Source organism: Schistocerca cancellata, chromosome 1 (assembly GCF_023864275.1).
Source record: "Schistocerca cancellata isolate TAMUIC-IGC-003103 chromosome 1, iqSchCanc2.1, whole genome shotgun sequence".
NCBI classification, from domain to species: domain Eukaryota; kingdom Metazoa; phylum Arthropoda; class Insecta; order Orthoptera; family Acrididae; genus Schistocerca; species Schistocerca cancellata.
The window spans coordinates 180689102-180705422 of NC_064626.1; positions in this window are offsets into that span (position 1 = coordinate 180689102).

Consider the following 16321-nt stretch of genomic DNA (forward strand, 5'->3'; position numbering starts at 1 on the left):
AGTATTCTTTAATACAAAACGCGAAGCTTGCAGCGAGTGTTTTGTGGCGCTGTGCCCGTCAGTGTATCAGTCGGCGCACAAACGGAGAACGAGCACATCCGGAGGCTCCTTCTCTGTGGGCGGCGGCCCGCCCCGCTATAACAGATTCCATTCCGGAACCCGTAAAGGGAAAGGGCGGCACCGCACGCCACGCCACGCCACGCACTTCGGCCTGCCTGCCCTCTCGTGATTCATAATCGACGGCAGGCAGTTTGTCTGCGGCTCTCGCCTGCGGACCGCGCCCCCCGGGTGTGAATGGGCGCCGACAGCCGACAGCCGACAGCGCTGGCCGCGGCAGGAATGCATCGCATCGCCCCACCGTATCCTGCCGAAGCCGCGCCGCCGCCTTATCTGGCGCTGGTGGGCTCGCCCGCTCCGTCGTGGGGCCCACAATACCCTCCCCCCCCCCTCTCTCCTACCCTTACGACGGGCACAAAACGGCCCCGCAGGGGCGCTTTTTGCTTGCGCACTTCGCCGCGACCGAAACGCCCGCCTCACAATTGGATAATGAAGTGGGGGCTCAATGGGCCACTTCCAGGCGGCCATTGTGCGCGCCTCTCGGCGCCACTGCAATCTGGCGGCTGCCTCGTCAATCACGCCGCGCCGGCCCGGGGGAAGACTACTACGAGACCGGGCAGCCTCCTCGCTGTACAGCTGGGGAGTTCGTGACCCGGCCTCTGGGCCTTTCAATCTTTCACGGTTAAACTGTCTCCCAAAATATTCGCCACTTACGTCTCTACGATTTACCACGTACTACACATTCAGGGAAGCTCATCACGACCATATAACCTATAGTGTTAGATGCTCTTCACTCCTTCTGCCCTCTACAGTAGCATGGCTTCCTCTAGAGTGGCGGAGGGGGTGGGGGGGGGGAGGGGGGCACCGGGACATTTGTCCGGGGCGCCAAAATTTAGTGCAGCCATTCTGGCTGTAAGTGTGAGAAAAGTATCCATGTGTTAAAAAATATTCAGTAACACAAAATGTAAGTTTTTGTTTTGCGAGTGATTTCCATTCGCTTCGGTTACCTAAATTTTCGTCATTCTGATGTCTCTAGCTGTGCGGCCTGTTGCTGCGCGATCGAGAGCGTCCAATTGATATTCACGGCACCCTGAGATCGCAAATGTTCCCCGCTCGATTCGCGGCACCACTGTCGCGATTCTGTAGTGCACTGCTACGTGGCCCGCGGTAGGGCGAGCGGCAGCCTTGCGCCATTCGCTTCAGAAATCGTCATAATAATAAAACAAGTTCTCATACGAAGCACGAAATATACCCACCAATGATCCGGAAGAACAACAGAAGCCAGTCAGTGTAGCCGAGTGGTTCTAGGCACTTCAGTATGGAACCGCGCGACCGCTGCTGTCGCAGGTTCGAATCCTGCCTCGGGTATGGATGTGTGTGATGTTCTTACGTTAGTTAGGTTTAAGTAGTTCTAAGTTATAGGGGACTGATGACCTCAGATGTTAAGTCCCATAGTGCTCAGAGCCATTTGAACCATTTTAACAACAGAAAATGCACTTTTTACGTTTTGCAATCGATGAAGCACCAATGCTGCAGATGACAGATTTGAACAAGTTAGTAATCATAGTTATCACTTTCATGTCTTATGTAATATATACCATTTAAAGACGATGTCCAAATGAATGCTATTAAAACACTGTAAGTATTATAATGATCTTAACTGGTGCTGATTCTCTTGACATAAATGGGGTGGAATTAGCAGTGGAAATTTAATCAATATCTGCACTTTTGGGCAAAAAAGAAAGCCTAAGAAATGCATTGAGGTTAGTTGGGTAACTAAATTTTACCAGAAACCTCACCACTACTTTAAAATTTTTGTTAACAACACCAATAACTAAAGCAAGTGACGAAGGGTGTTTCTCTAAGTTGAAATAAATTAAAAACTTTTTACGTTTGGCTACTGAAAATCGTCTTAATGGTATGGCCGTTTTAGCAATCAAGCATGGAACTGCTGATCAAGTAAATATAAAAGATGTAGCTAATAAGAAAGTTTTCAGAAGTCAAAGTAAGAAAAAACCGTTTCTTATGATCAGTTGATGTTACCTTGTTTTATTTTCAAAATAATGGCATTTAAAAATGTAAAAATTGTATCACTAACAATTTGTGTTTAGTTAGAGATATTTCTTAATTTATTTCTACTGTTTTGAACTCCATGATTATCAATGCTATGTTATATGTTTCTTTCAAAGAAATGTTTTTATTAAAATTTGTATAAAATGATGGGCGACATAACAGCTAGAGTGGGTCCTGACAGTAGTGACTGGAAAACCAACCGGTTAAAACCGATGCTGGTATATTAGTTCCGAATAACCAGTATTCGTCGTTATTTGATTGGTCTCGGTTATAGCAGCTCTATTTTAATTTTTTAACTGGGCAAAAATACACCAAAATATCAGTTAGCCATAGTAACAGTGCTAAAATTTCTGGTATTTAAATAGACCTCTTTAAAAAATGGATGTCTTTTATTCGTATAATTTCCATTACTTTGAAACATTGCGTTATTACAGAAAGTGCGAAAAGTGCTCATTGCTACTTTAATAACACTGCCGATAGAAACGAGTAGCAAGCACATGGCATAAGAATTAATACTGCACTACTGAGACAATAATGTACCTGTGATTCTTCCGTTTCTCCCGGCGTACGTCATGTCGAAATAGTTCAGGGACGGACTATTTCGAGCTGTTTCGTCAATAATGTTCCTGTTACCGTGTGGCGTGTCCTATTGGATGGTGAAGTACGATGCCCCATTTCCTTTAGAACATTAAGAACTGGAGATGCCACAAACAACAGGGCTACTAAAGAAACTGTTTTTACACCACGCTTGTCCCCCCTTTTCTGGAGTATTGCTGTGCGGTGTGGGATCCGCATCAGGTGGGACTCACGGATGACATCGAAAAAGTACAAAGAAGGCCAGCTCGTTTTGTATTATGGCGAAATAGGGGAGATAGTGTCACAGACATGATACGTGAATTGGAGCGGCAAACATTAAAACAAAGGCGTTTTTCCTTGCGACGGGATCTTATCATGGTTTCAATCACCAGTTTTCGCCTCCGACTGCGAAAACATTCTGTTGGCACCCACCTACATGGGGAGAAATGATCATCACGATAAAATAAGAGAAATCAGGCCTCGCACAGAAAAATGTAAGTGCCTGTTTTTCCCGCGTGCCGTTCGAGAGTGGAACGGTAGAGAGACAGATTAAAGGTGATTCATTGAACCCTCTGCCAGGCACTTTATTGTGAATAGCAGAGTAATCACGTAGATGTAAATGTAGAAACAAACTTGCGACATCATATAAGGAGGAACTTAAAACGCGACAACTATTTCGCAGTTTACAATAAAAATAGAGACTAGCTGATCTGTTGCCCCTCTCTACATAATATGCTTTATCTGCCTGTAGCAGTTCGGAAAAATGAACATGAAAAACAGAGTTCTTCAACCTCAGTTTCCACGCTTTATCACTGTACATAATGGCCAAACAGTGATATGACATTCGATCAGAGCAGAGTGTCAAAAAATTAAAATCAATAGAACAGTAATGGGAATTTTTTGTATTATTCAACCACTTATCACTTTTTCAGAAAAGAAGCGAACGGTGAATTGGCTAAGTTTCCTTTTATTTGCATCTTCAATTTAATATTTTGATTCCAGGTGTGTTGAAAGCGGTGGAGTAAAATTTATTCATTTTTTGTTTGATGTCTAAGTTTATCACAGGAATTAATAGGAGTAAAAAACCTAAAATTGATTAGTCAGAAACCCATTATTTTGAGCGGCTGTAACACTCAGGTTACACTGCGCAGAAAAAAAGATATAACCAAAAACCGATTATTTCAGTGATAACCATCATATTTTAATGTCGTTCATCACGTTCGATGAGTCAGGATAGCCTGCAATTGTGTCATTCATGATTTAAATAATGAAAATTGCAAAAGTTACTTATTTTTTATGCTTAGCACAACGCATTTCGAGAATTTATTATGATTTTCTAATACATTTTAGTATTTGCTTACACGAATATGTGTGGTGATGTTTGCATGTGTGACGCAAGAGAGGCAGAAAACCTATTCGTGTAAACAAATGCACAAATGCACTTGAAAATGAGAATAAATTCTAGAAAGGCATTGTGATAAACATCAAAAAACAAGTAACGGGTACTGTTTTCATTATTTAAATCATGATAACCACCATCCATATGCTACAGGCCGCTCTCAGGACACGTATTTTTGCGCCCATCGGCGATGAGCAAACCTGAGAGCGCTCCGTGTCTACTTCAGTCTCCTCACTTTCGATGAAATGTTTCCTTTATATACCACTAATTTTTATTATTTCCAAGTGAACAACGTATTTATTCTTGATAGCTGGTGTAGAGCTCCGCGTAGTGCGGTGCTTACTGGATTGATCGGCTGAGGGTGGGCGTTGGCAGTTTTCAAACAGTTAGTAGAAATTTACTGGATTTAAATCGTCACCGATACTGCAGGTTCTATAGTACCCCTCACCATAGATGGGGAAGGAGCGCCTGGTCCCGGGCATGAATCCGCCCGGCGGACTTGTGTCGAGGTCCGGTGAGCCGGCCAGTCAGTGGATGGTTTTTAGGCGGTTTCCATCTGCATCAGCGAATGCGGGCTGGTTCCCCTTATTCCGCCCCAGCTACACTATGTCGGCGATTGCTCTATGTACGCGTACACCACCATTACTCTACCATGCAAACATAGGGGTTACAGTCGTCTGGTGTGAGACGTTCCCTAAAGGGGGGGGGGGGGATTCTACAGGTGGCCGAACCGATGAGTGATTCAGTGTGGAGCGGCGGAGGGGTGAAGTGGACTGCGGTAGTCGTGGTGGGGTTGTGGACAACTGCGACTGCGGCGGGGATGGAGCCTCTCCGTCGTATCTAGGCTCCCGGTTAACATACGATACAATACAATACCCCATAAGCACCATACCAAGCAAAAGTTCTCTTCCAAGGTCAAAGCAGGAATTTCCAGAATGACTGATTACATATTTCTATTCACACCACATGATGACGGCATTTGTTTAATCTCCTGAACTATTACGTCAATCAGTACACTCACTGCGTATTGACAAAATGGCGTTTTGTAGCGTCTCATTAAAGTAAACGTCTTTCCACAATCACCTAGAAGACCAGAGTGTCTTTATGTTTCCCTCTTTTTTTATCATGATTTCAAAACAACTGAACGGAAGCAGAGAGAACAATTCCTGGCCGCCATTTAACGCCGCATTGTCTGATACAACAGTTACTTTGGCGTACAGCAAAAAATCCTAATATTAGTATATTATGTTATAGCATTTATAGTTAATTATGTCAATCGTTTGACGGAGCAGTAATTCGCGCTACACTGTCCGACATAAACTGTGAACCACCCAGAGGCAACGAAATGAAACATCATGGGTTGAGATGGTATCTGATACTATTTCAGTTATTAAAAAAGGGACTTGAAATTACAAACAACTTGGCGGTATGAGTCCACACTTCTCAGTATGTCTGTGCATTCCTTCTGGCCTGGATAGGTGCACTAATTCGGTTGCGAACGATCTCATAAAGCTGCGGCACTCTCTCTTGAGGCAAGCTGGTCCTGAGCTGCTGTGACTGGTCCTTAATATCGTTGATATTACCACTGCGGCGTAGCTGACTTCCCAGCTTGTGCCACATACACTATGTGATCAAAAGTATCCGAACACCTGGCTGAAAATTACTTACAAGTTCGTGGCACTCTCCATCGGTAATACTGGAATTCTATGTGGTGTTGGCCATCCTTAGCCTTGATGACAGCTTCCACTCTCGCAGGCATAAGTTCAGTCAGGTACTGGACGGTTTCTTGGGGAATGGCAGCCCCTTCTTCACGGAATGCTGCACTGAGCAGAGGTATCGATGTCGATCGGTGAGGCCTGGCACGAAGTCGGCGTTCCGAAACATCCCAAAGGTGTTCTATGGGATTCAGGTCATGACTCTGTGCAGGGCAGTCCATTACAGGGTTGTTACTGTCCTGTAAGCACTTTGCCACAGGCTGTGCATTATGAACAGGTGCTCAATCGTGTTGAAAGATGCAGTCGCCATCCCCGAATAGCTCTTCAACAGTGCGAAGCAAGAAGGTGCTTAAAACATCAATGACGGCCTTTTACAATAACGCCATAACACCACAGCCTCCGAATTTTACTGTTGGCACTACACACGCTGGCATATGACATTCACCGGGCATTCGTCATACCCACACTCTGCCATCGGATCGCCACATTGCGTACCGCAATTCGTCACTGCTCACAACGTTTTCCCACTGTTCAATCGTCTAATGTTTACGCTCCTTACACCAAGCGAGGCGTCGTTTGGCATTTACCGGCGTGATGTGTGGCTTATGAGCTGCGGCTCGACCATGAACTCCAACTTTTCTAACCTCCCGCCTAAATGTGGAATTCATGTGTGATGGTCTGGATAGATGTCTGCCTATTACACATTACGACCCTCTTCAACTGTCGGCGATTGCTGTCAGTCAACGGACGAGGTCGGCCTGTACGCTTTTGTGCTGTACGTGTCCCTTTTCGTTTCCATTCACTATCACACCGGAAACAATGGATCTAGAGACGTTTAGGAGTGTGGAAATATTGCGTACAGGCGTATGACACAGGTGACTCCCAATCACCTGACCTCGTCCGAAGTCCGTGAGTATTCCGGAGCGCCCCATTCCACTCTCTCACGATGTCTTATGACTACTGAGGTCGCTGATACAGAGTGCCTGGCAGTAGGTAACAGCACAATGCACCTAATAAGAAAAACGTATATTTTTGGAGGTGTGCGGATACTTATGATCACATAGTGTATATTCCACCAGGGACAGATCTAGGAATTAAATGTATTCGTAAATGCGAATATGGAAAACCATCAAATGTAGAATGGAATGACGGCAGTGAAAATTTGTGCCGGACCGGGACTCGAACCCGGCCAGACCCAAACTTCATACGTCATCAACCATTCGTTTACAACCTGTACTCGTAAACACATCATGTATATTCCCGTATTCTTGGGGAACACAAGAGTACGTCAACATCACGCAGACAATTCATACTCACAAATGTGTATGAACGTGCATTGTCCTGTTGAAAAATGATACAACAATACTTTCACATGAGAGGTAACACCTGAGGACATACGATGACCGGGACGCACTGTTCAGACGTCAGAGATCCCTCCGTCATTTCCAGCCTTGACCCGGTGTCATACCCAACAGCTTCCCATATCATGACACCAGGAGTAACACGCCTGTGCCTCTCCAGAACTTTGGAAGAATGGAACCTCAGTCCAGGTCAGCGCCATACTCGCCGACGATGTCATCAGAGACAATTCAGAGCCGGAGTGCACCGCCGAACACACTGCGACGCCCCTGTTCAACAGTCCATGCTTCCCACTCTGGGCACCACTCCAGATTCAGACGTTTGTGTTGCAGCGTTACCGTGAATCTCCTATCGACGGTGCGGGGTGGCACTGGACGTTGCTGGGAGTCGATCATATGTTTTTGGATGGCAGGCGTAAATGTGCAGGAGCTACGACGTGCACAGTATGGAGGTCTTCCCTTGTGGTGTTCAGACGTGGTCTATTGGAACCTTGACGACGAATATGCATCGCCTCACATTCCCACGCAGTCCGACACTGGGCCACTCTCAGTTCCGAATGCCCCACACATCTGGATAGTGCACGATTCGACCAGTGGGACAAATGGAGAACCCTTTCAAAGACTGTCAGGTACTGATAACGATGTCTCACACAAGTTGCTGCATCTCCGTGTCCTTCGTGATCATGCAATATCTGGTGCAGTTCGCGCCTGTGTTATATCCTAACAGGCCTGGTAACAACACTAAAGACAAACAACTCGAATGCCTTCTCATGATCGGTCTGCCGGTCACATAGAACTACAACTCTAATTATTTACATGCCCGCCGGAAGTGTATATGTAGGAAGTTACATAGACATTCCACCCTGTCATACATCCCTTTTATTTTCAGTCCGGTTATATCTGTCGGAGTTGCAGCCAGAGTCTCAATATGATCTGCGACGTCGATTCATGAACTTCGTGCAGGCCGTTGTTCAGCTGCCTCGGAATTCTGCCGTCCTTGGACACGTTCTCCACCACTCACTGGACATGTCTGAATGAACAGACACCACGCATTCATATAATTGATTCGCCTAGATGGGCAACGGATCCACCGTCTTCAGTGCGAATGCACAAGTACGTCCGACCTTCTGCGGGAATCTCACAAGGGAAACTCCCTGTCATCCCCCCCCCCCCCCCCCCGAGATTTAGTGGTAAGATGGCCCAGGAGATAGCTCATCAAAAACTGAACACAGATGAAGCATGAGAACAGGAAGAAGGTATACTTAAGTGTGGAAAAAGAAGCAAAATATAAACAGTGAATGGCCCAAGTGCTTCATGTGTAACATCTGTGTGCAACGGATCGAGGTGTAGTATCAGTTTGCAACAGCGAGATGTTAGGAGGGGTCCTCCAGACGTTCGTGCATTCTATGTGTTCTACACAATAAGACGGTACTTGGCACTACCCACTACGCACTGTAGATTTAACAGTTAGCTCGAGCCCCCACGTGCTATGGCACGAAAATATATGTGTTTGTTAGACTCAACACTCAGCTTAATTGAGCGTCCCAGAGATGAGGCTGGTCTCAATGTTTGGCTGCGTTTTTCGTCATAGAGTGCCAGCTCACCTGTCGTAATCTTAATTTTTAAGCTGAAATAAAATATTAAAAACAAGACAATGCAGGCAGGTATTGCGGTTAGATTCAAAAAATATTGAGTCACTCATGTTGATTTATAATTTGAACAAGTAGTTTATTTCTATTTTTCCACGAAAATCTTCAGTATATTGCCTAAACACTTAAAATGCAGTTTGAGGGGCTTTTACATAAGGGCGGTCCTTAATAGCTAAAAAATTCATATGTCGCGATCACACCACTCGATAGTCTGTTCACAGTTCACAGAATACACTGTTGCCTGCTGTCCTAAGCCTCTCTATTGCGCTCAACTTGATCGTTTTCGAACGTCGCTACATACGTACCTGTCGCCGATCGTGGCTACCAGCCCGCTGCCCCCACATGGGCGGCACGTCCGGCTCTTAGCGTCGCTCAGTCTCAACTGCCCTCAAAGATGGACGCCCTATGCAACCTCTAAACGACTGCCTAACTTAAAACAATGTTTGACAAAACATTTTCGAATACTCTAAAACTAAACACAAAAACACATATGACACATTGAATAATATAACAATCTAAAGTCCAATTTTTTGTATCTGCCACAGTTTTTTCAGAAATAAAGTTCTTGTGGCGTGATTTGGCTTTTCCCGGATGTTTGATACTAGCCGGTCGTTGTGGTCGAGCGGTTCTAGGCACCTCAGTCCGAAACGACGCCGCTGCTACGGCCGCAGGTTGGAATCCTGCCTCGGGCACGGACGTGTGCGATGTCCTTAGGTTAGTTAAGTTTAAGTAGTTCTAAGTCTAGGGGACTGATGATATCAGATGTTAAGTCCCATAGTGCTTAGAGCCACTTCAACCATTTTTAATACTAAACATAAATAAACAAATAAAATACATACTTAATTACTGACATAATTCTTTATAGAATGCTGCCGCTAGTTTCGTTTCTCTATATTTATTTATTTGCAAAAACACAGTTTATCTCAGTCGAATCCCATATTGCGACCCCTCATTCAAAAATGGTACATACTCTGCTGAATCGGCTATGATTGCTCGATGGAGCTCTGCTGACCGCATCCGTAAACACTTTGTGCTTATTGGTTCAAATGGCTCTGAGCACTATGGGACTTAACATCTATGGTCATCAGTCCCTTGAACTTAGAACTACTTAAACCTAACTAACCTAAGGGCATCGCACAACACCCAGTCGTCACGAGGCAGAGAAAATCCCTGACCCCACCGGGGATCGAAACCGGGAACCCGGGCGCGGGAAGCGAGAACGCTACCGCACGCCCACGAGCTGCGGACTTGTGCTTATTAATCGGCCAAAGTATTTCCGAGATATTAGCATTTGAGCTTTCATAAATTTACAATTTTTAAGACAACAATAACTTTTAGACTGTTATATATTTTTGTGGCGCGTCTAGGTAATTTAGTTTTACATTTTTTTCTGTCCGTGAGTGCCAATTCTCACCTTCATGTTACTCTTAGTTTTGTTTTTATCAATTTTTCTCTTCCATATAAATTCCTCCAAGCGCGGAAACACGGCCACACGCGCCCCTGCCTAACTCCAACTCGGGTTTTTCCATGGCCACATAAACGCTAGCCGCTCGCCACGGTCCAGTAGCAACCGCCAGCCACGTGCTCTGCCGCGGGAAACTGCCGCTCTTAATCCCCTCCCCGCCCCCCCCACACACACAGCTTGTACGTTCACAAGTACCACACATTATGACTCCGTTTTGGAAGTTTTGTCTCTTGAGTTCCTTGGTTGCAACATAGTTAACACTTGTGGGGCCTGAGGGAGGTTCGAACACGGAACTCCAGCTTTGCAGTTCAACACCGTGAGCCCAGTGCCACGACGGTGCGGTTCTTGCTGCTCTCTGGATGTTGCATATATTGCGTGCGCTTGGACCGCTCATTGTCTCTATTTTGCTTCTTTTTTCACAGTTCAGTACATCTTCTTCCAGTTTTCGCTCTTGATCTGTCTTCAGTTTTTGACGGGCTGTCCGTTGGATCATTTTACCACTAAATCTGAGGGCAGTACAATGGGAAGTTTCTCTTGGCAGAGTAGCGAGCAAGAAGGAAATGGACGGGAACTGCCCATAGGTGGCGCTCGGTGCAAGTGTGGGTCGGCGTTGAGGCGTACCGAGATAATCCGTGCCGATACGATAAGCACTGTGTCACCGGGTGGCGCAATGGTTCAAGCAACTGCCCAGTAAGCAGGAGATACCGGGTTCGAATCAAGGTGCGGCGGAAATTTTCACTCGACGTCGCCGATGCCGCAAGTCTTGATGCAGCTTATATCACTAATTCCTTCCTTTTCCCTTTCTTTCTCCTCTCTCCTCCTCTTAATCATATACTCCACCACAGGATTTGTTGTTGCTAATACTGCCTCAGAAGAAACTGCAACATTCGTTCAGGTCACACAAGATGGGAAAACGATTTGGACCTTGATAACACCTGGCTTAAACACTGTACGAAAAGGTGGGTGCTATTCGTCAGGCTTTACTTTCAATGGCTTCCAGCAGAAGTGAGGAAACTGAGTGATAAACCTCAAATATACAAGGTCGCTGAAAGTGATCATCGTGGCACACTCATCCCATTCAGTACAGTCGTTCCTAACGATAACTGAGTACTTTTCTATGCAGCGTTTTATTTATTCGTAAACTGTCTCACGATTTTTTTCATGTTTTATTAATTCTTTAATTCCTTTGTTCACAATATCTGCTTACTGCTTCGTTTATAGAACAAACAGTGAAAAATATAAATTCAGCGTACCAACTGCCCGATAAGCTTAGATGGGAATCTGAACCGTTGACAAGCAAGAGCTACAGTCTTCCTATGGTCGTTGCTATCGTTGCGGTAAATCGCATTGGAGCAAATGGGACGGTGGGAACTGAAAGGGTTCTAAGTGCCCTTCACAAAATGGGCTTCCAGGGCTATTGTTGTCTCGGTAGTCTGTTGCATGTCCTAGACTTGATGCATGTGCCAAACCATGGAGAAAGTCTTTCAAACATACGTCAGTATATGACGTAGAGTCTTTGTCTCAAGGTGTGCTTCCTTCTGGAACTCAATGAATTGCAGAGCAGTTATGTTACGAGGGTGAGTCAAATGAAAATCTTAAATATTTTTTAAATGTTATTTATTGTGCAGAAGTGGTACAAAGCTGTATCAATTTTCAACATAATCTCCCCCACGCTCAATGCAAATCCTCCAGCGCTTACAATGTGCATAAATTCCTTTAGAAAAAAATTCTTTTGGTAGTACTCGCAACCACTCATGCACCGCGTGGTGTACCTCTTTATCAGAACGGCACTTCTTTCCTCCCATTGCAGTCCAAACGTATGGAAATCACTTGGTGATGAGGTAGGCGCCATTCCTTGCTCGCTCTCTTCGTTTCCAGTTGGTAGAAGTGAACCCAGGTTTCGTCCCCAGTAACGATTCTTGCAAGGAAGCCGAGGAAGTTCTTCGCAAGCATCAACACGTCGTTCTACCATTTCAGGAGTCAGCTGCCATGGCACCCATCTTGCAGACACTTTGTGAAACTGGAGCACATCATGCACAATGTGGTGTGCCGACCCATGACTAATCTGTAAACAAGCTGCAATGTCATTCAGTGTCACTCGGCGGTTTTCCTTCACTATGGCTTCAACAACTCGTTATGCCTGACCTGGACGAGGAGCATCTTCCACTGAAGTCACATCATTTGCGAACTTCCTGCTCCATTCGTAGACTTGCTGCTGCGACAAGCATGCATCACCGTACTGAACCTTCATTCGTCGATAAATTTCAATAGGTTTCACACCTTCACTACGGGAATAACAGAACGCTGTTCTCTCCTGGTGCAAGTCGCAAGTGGGGCGGCCATCTTTATACTGATACTGCGACGGTATGTGTGCATCTGCACTGTGCTGCCACCTACAGGCCATTCTGCACGCTGTTTGTAGCACGCTTACCAACTTACAGGATAACAGCGCGAAATTTCGATTTGTTATTACAAATTTCAGCTTTTCATTTGACTCACCCTCGTAGATCGCATCTCGTGGGTGCTGGTTTACGACGAGGCAGCGACTTACTAGCGAGGCTGAATGACCGGCTCTACATAGTGTACTCACATCGTTATGTAAAACTGGCTTTTTTCTGTACTGATAATACCGAAACAAGGTCGCTTAAAAATGAAATATTAATCAACGTCCCACCGCCATGGAAATAACGTCGTACCACTGTGGTAGCGTTCGGCCGAAGTTTCCATAGGGTTCCAATAGCAGGTTCATCTGTTTCCATACGCTCGAGTATCAATGTGTGGAAGGCATAATTATGGTCGGAAGCGGGGTTATCGTTTTGGTCGAACGGCTTCCCATCCCTCTTCGCTATTTAATAGACGGAACGCGGCTGCCCCGTGATCTCGCAATGGCTGGTGAGGGTGCAGAGTGAAAGCACCCTCCGCCGTCCCTCTCAATCCCGCGAGCCGTTCGCAGGAGCGATGGAGCTGCAGATAGCGGCTCCCAGATGGTTATCTCGCTCCATTACCGGCTAAACGTACGCGCAGGCGCAGTACCGTCCCGCCCCTGTATAGCGCGCGGGTAGCAGTAGCAGATGGCGCCGTCGGCTGTTTTCACGTCTCGCCCACCACTGCTCGCTACCAGCCAGCCCACAGCTACAGGAAGTTGGGAACCCTGAGGCACAGCGTGCTTCGCTTGTCTCTTTCGTTATTCCACGCCCCCCCCCCCCACCCCCCTAGCACCCTCCAGCGTCGGGACGTGGTGTTTTAGTAGAAGGGAATTCATCGAATAAGACTAAGCTCTGTAGATCAGATAACAGTGTTTAAGAGTTTTACTAGCTCAATTTTTTTATTTATCCTTACAGTGGGATCTGACACGGATAAAACAACATTTCTCTTGCAAGTGCAACCAATGCTTTACTGAAAAGCTGCACGCTAACAGCCGACCCGACTGAAAACTAAACAAACAAAGAGGCACCGTCCTAACAGGCCTTGAGTGCCGAACGGAACCGATCGGCCGCCGTGTCATCCTCAGCCCTTATGCATCACCGGATGCCGATACGAATTGGTATATGGTCAGAACACCGCTCTCCCAGGCGTTGTTAGTTTTCGTGATCGGTGTCGCTACTTCTAAGTACCTCTTCAATTGGTATCACAAGGTTAGAGTGCAGCCCGCTTGTCAATCTCGGAAGACCCGGACGGTGACCCATCTAAGTGCTAGCCAAGCCCGACAGCTCTTGACTTCAATGCTCTGATGGTGGTGGTGGTTAGTGATTAACGTCCCGTCGACAACGAGGTCATTAGAGACGGAGCGCAAGCTCGGGTTAGGGAAGGATTGGGAAGGAAATCGGCCGTGTCCTTTCAAAGGAACCACCCCGGCATTTTCCTGAAACGATTTAGGGAAATCACGGGAAACCTAAATCAGGATGGCTGGAGACGGGATTGAACCGTCGTCCTCCCGAATGCGAGTCCAGTGTGCTCGGTGCTCTGATGGGAGCCGGTGTTACCACTGCGGCAAGGCCGTTGGTAACTGCAAACTAGAATGAAACAAAACAAATTTGGTAACAAAAACTCTAGGTTACATACCTACAAAATATCCTCAATCGTAAGTCGGATCACTACAATCAGTCAAAATCATACAGACCATAGAAGATCCAAACCAAAATTAACTATTCGTCAGCTTGTTGTGTTTCTATACATTGTTCTGCTTGAGTAGTACTAAACAGAGCTATATCGTACCATTTAGTTTGGAAAACTGCTATTCCTCGCCATAAAGTACGTTTATACCTTTTTCTAATGATTTGACATGACGTCGGCAAGGTGACTGAAGAATATTACAGGCATTTGATCCCATTTCTAAGCTGGAGGGCCGAAGAGAAGGCTGATAAAGCCAGCCTTAATCACGTAATTTCAAAGAAGCTCTAAATCTGCATCATTGTCCTCAGGAACGATTGTGGCCGCCTCATTCGGCTTCCAATAGAAGGTTTGAAACAGAGACTTTTAAGGTTTGGTGACAAGCTAAGATGTGGCTTTCTAGAAACGCGCCAGAGGGTCATCAACTGTATGGTCTCCCTAAATTACTTAAAAATGAACTATAGGATCTGGTAGCTGGGTGGGAGTTCATACGAGGTTTTTTTTTGTTTTGTTTAGGTGACTCCCCAGCCAGTTCAGATAACGATAGCTCTAGGAAAGCCTAGTCTATCACTAAGAGATCAATCAAATGCCTTACCAAATTTAAAGTCCTAGAAATCAACTGTCGATGAAATCGCAACAAAGTGCCAGCTTGTTACTAAGAAACAGTGGACCTCACGTAATAGTAGATACGAAAACCTGACTAATACAGAAAATTGACAACAGTGAGGTGTTCGTTTTACAGAGCAAGAATAGGCTACAGTGAATGAAAGTCTGTTCGTCGCACTAAATCAGAAACACAAATCCAATCCGGTAGAAATTGAAGCTACACACGAGATCACTTCGACAAGGTTTTAATTGGGTTGCTGTATCGACTACCAAATTCACCCAGAGGTAATCGAAAACATTAGAGAAAATATCACTTGCTATTACTCATGATTCGGAACCATACTGTTGAGGAGAGTCGACAGAGATAATTAGTTTTGTGACGGACGTGTGTGTAAGGCGTTCAGCCTGACGGGGTGGCCTCCAAACGCGTCTCCTACGATTGTCTGGTTGAAAGCATATGTGACACTCATCGTCGAAGAGAACGTGATGCCAATCCTTAGCGGTCCATTCGGCATGTTGTTGGGCCCATCTGTACCGAGCTGCATGGAGTCGTGGTTGGAAAGATGGACCTCGCCATGGACGTCGGGGGCGAAGTTGCGCATCATGCAGCCTATTTCGCACAGTCTGAGTCGTAACACGACGTCCAGTGGCTGTACGAAAAGCATTGTTCAACGTGGTGGCGTTGCTGTCAGGGTTCCTCCGAACCATAATCCGTAGGTAGCGGTCATCCACTGCAGTAGTAGCACTTGGGCAGCTTGAGCTAGGCAAGTCATCGACAATTCGTGTCTCTCTGTATCTCCTGAACTTGGCTTTGGTTCACCCAAGACGCCTGGACACTTCCCTTGTTGAGAGCCCTTCCTGGTACAAAGTAACAATGCGGACGCGATCGAACCGCGGTATTGGCCGACTAAGCATGGTTGAACTACAGACAACACGAGCCGTGTACCTCCTCCCTGGTGGAATGACTGGAACTGATCGCCTGTCGGACACCCTCCGTCAGGCGCTGGTCATGTATGGTGAAACGTCTCTGTGAAGTCGTTTCATAAGACGCTTGTCGAATTCGGTTCAACTTATTCACTTTACTACCTTATTTTAGCTCAATTCATGAACTCTTCCAGAAAGTCTGAGAACTCAAATAAGGCTTATTGAATATTATATGTGTGTTTTAATGTGGGGTTTCGGTTTTGTCTTGTGGGAAACGCTGAGTTGGTCATCGTCTGCTGGGAGCAGACGATGTTGCTTGTCGTTCGAAGGAGAGCACAGGGTGACCAACTTAGGTTTCCAATACCTGAACAGAGAGGTTTACCCATCTT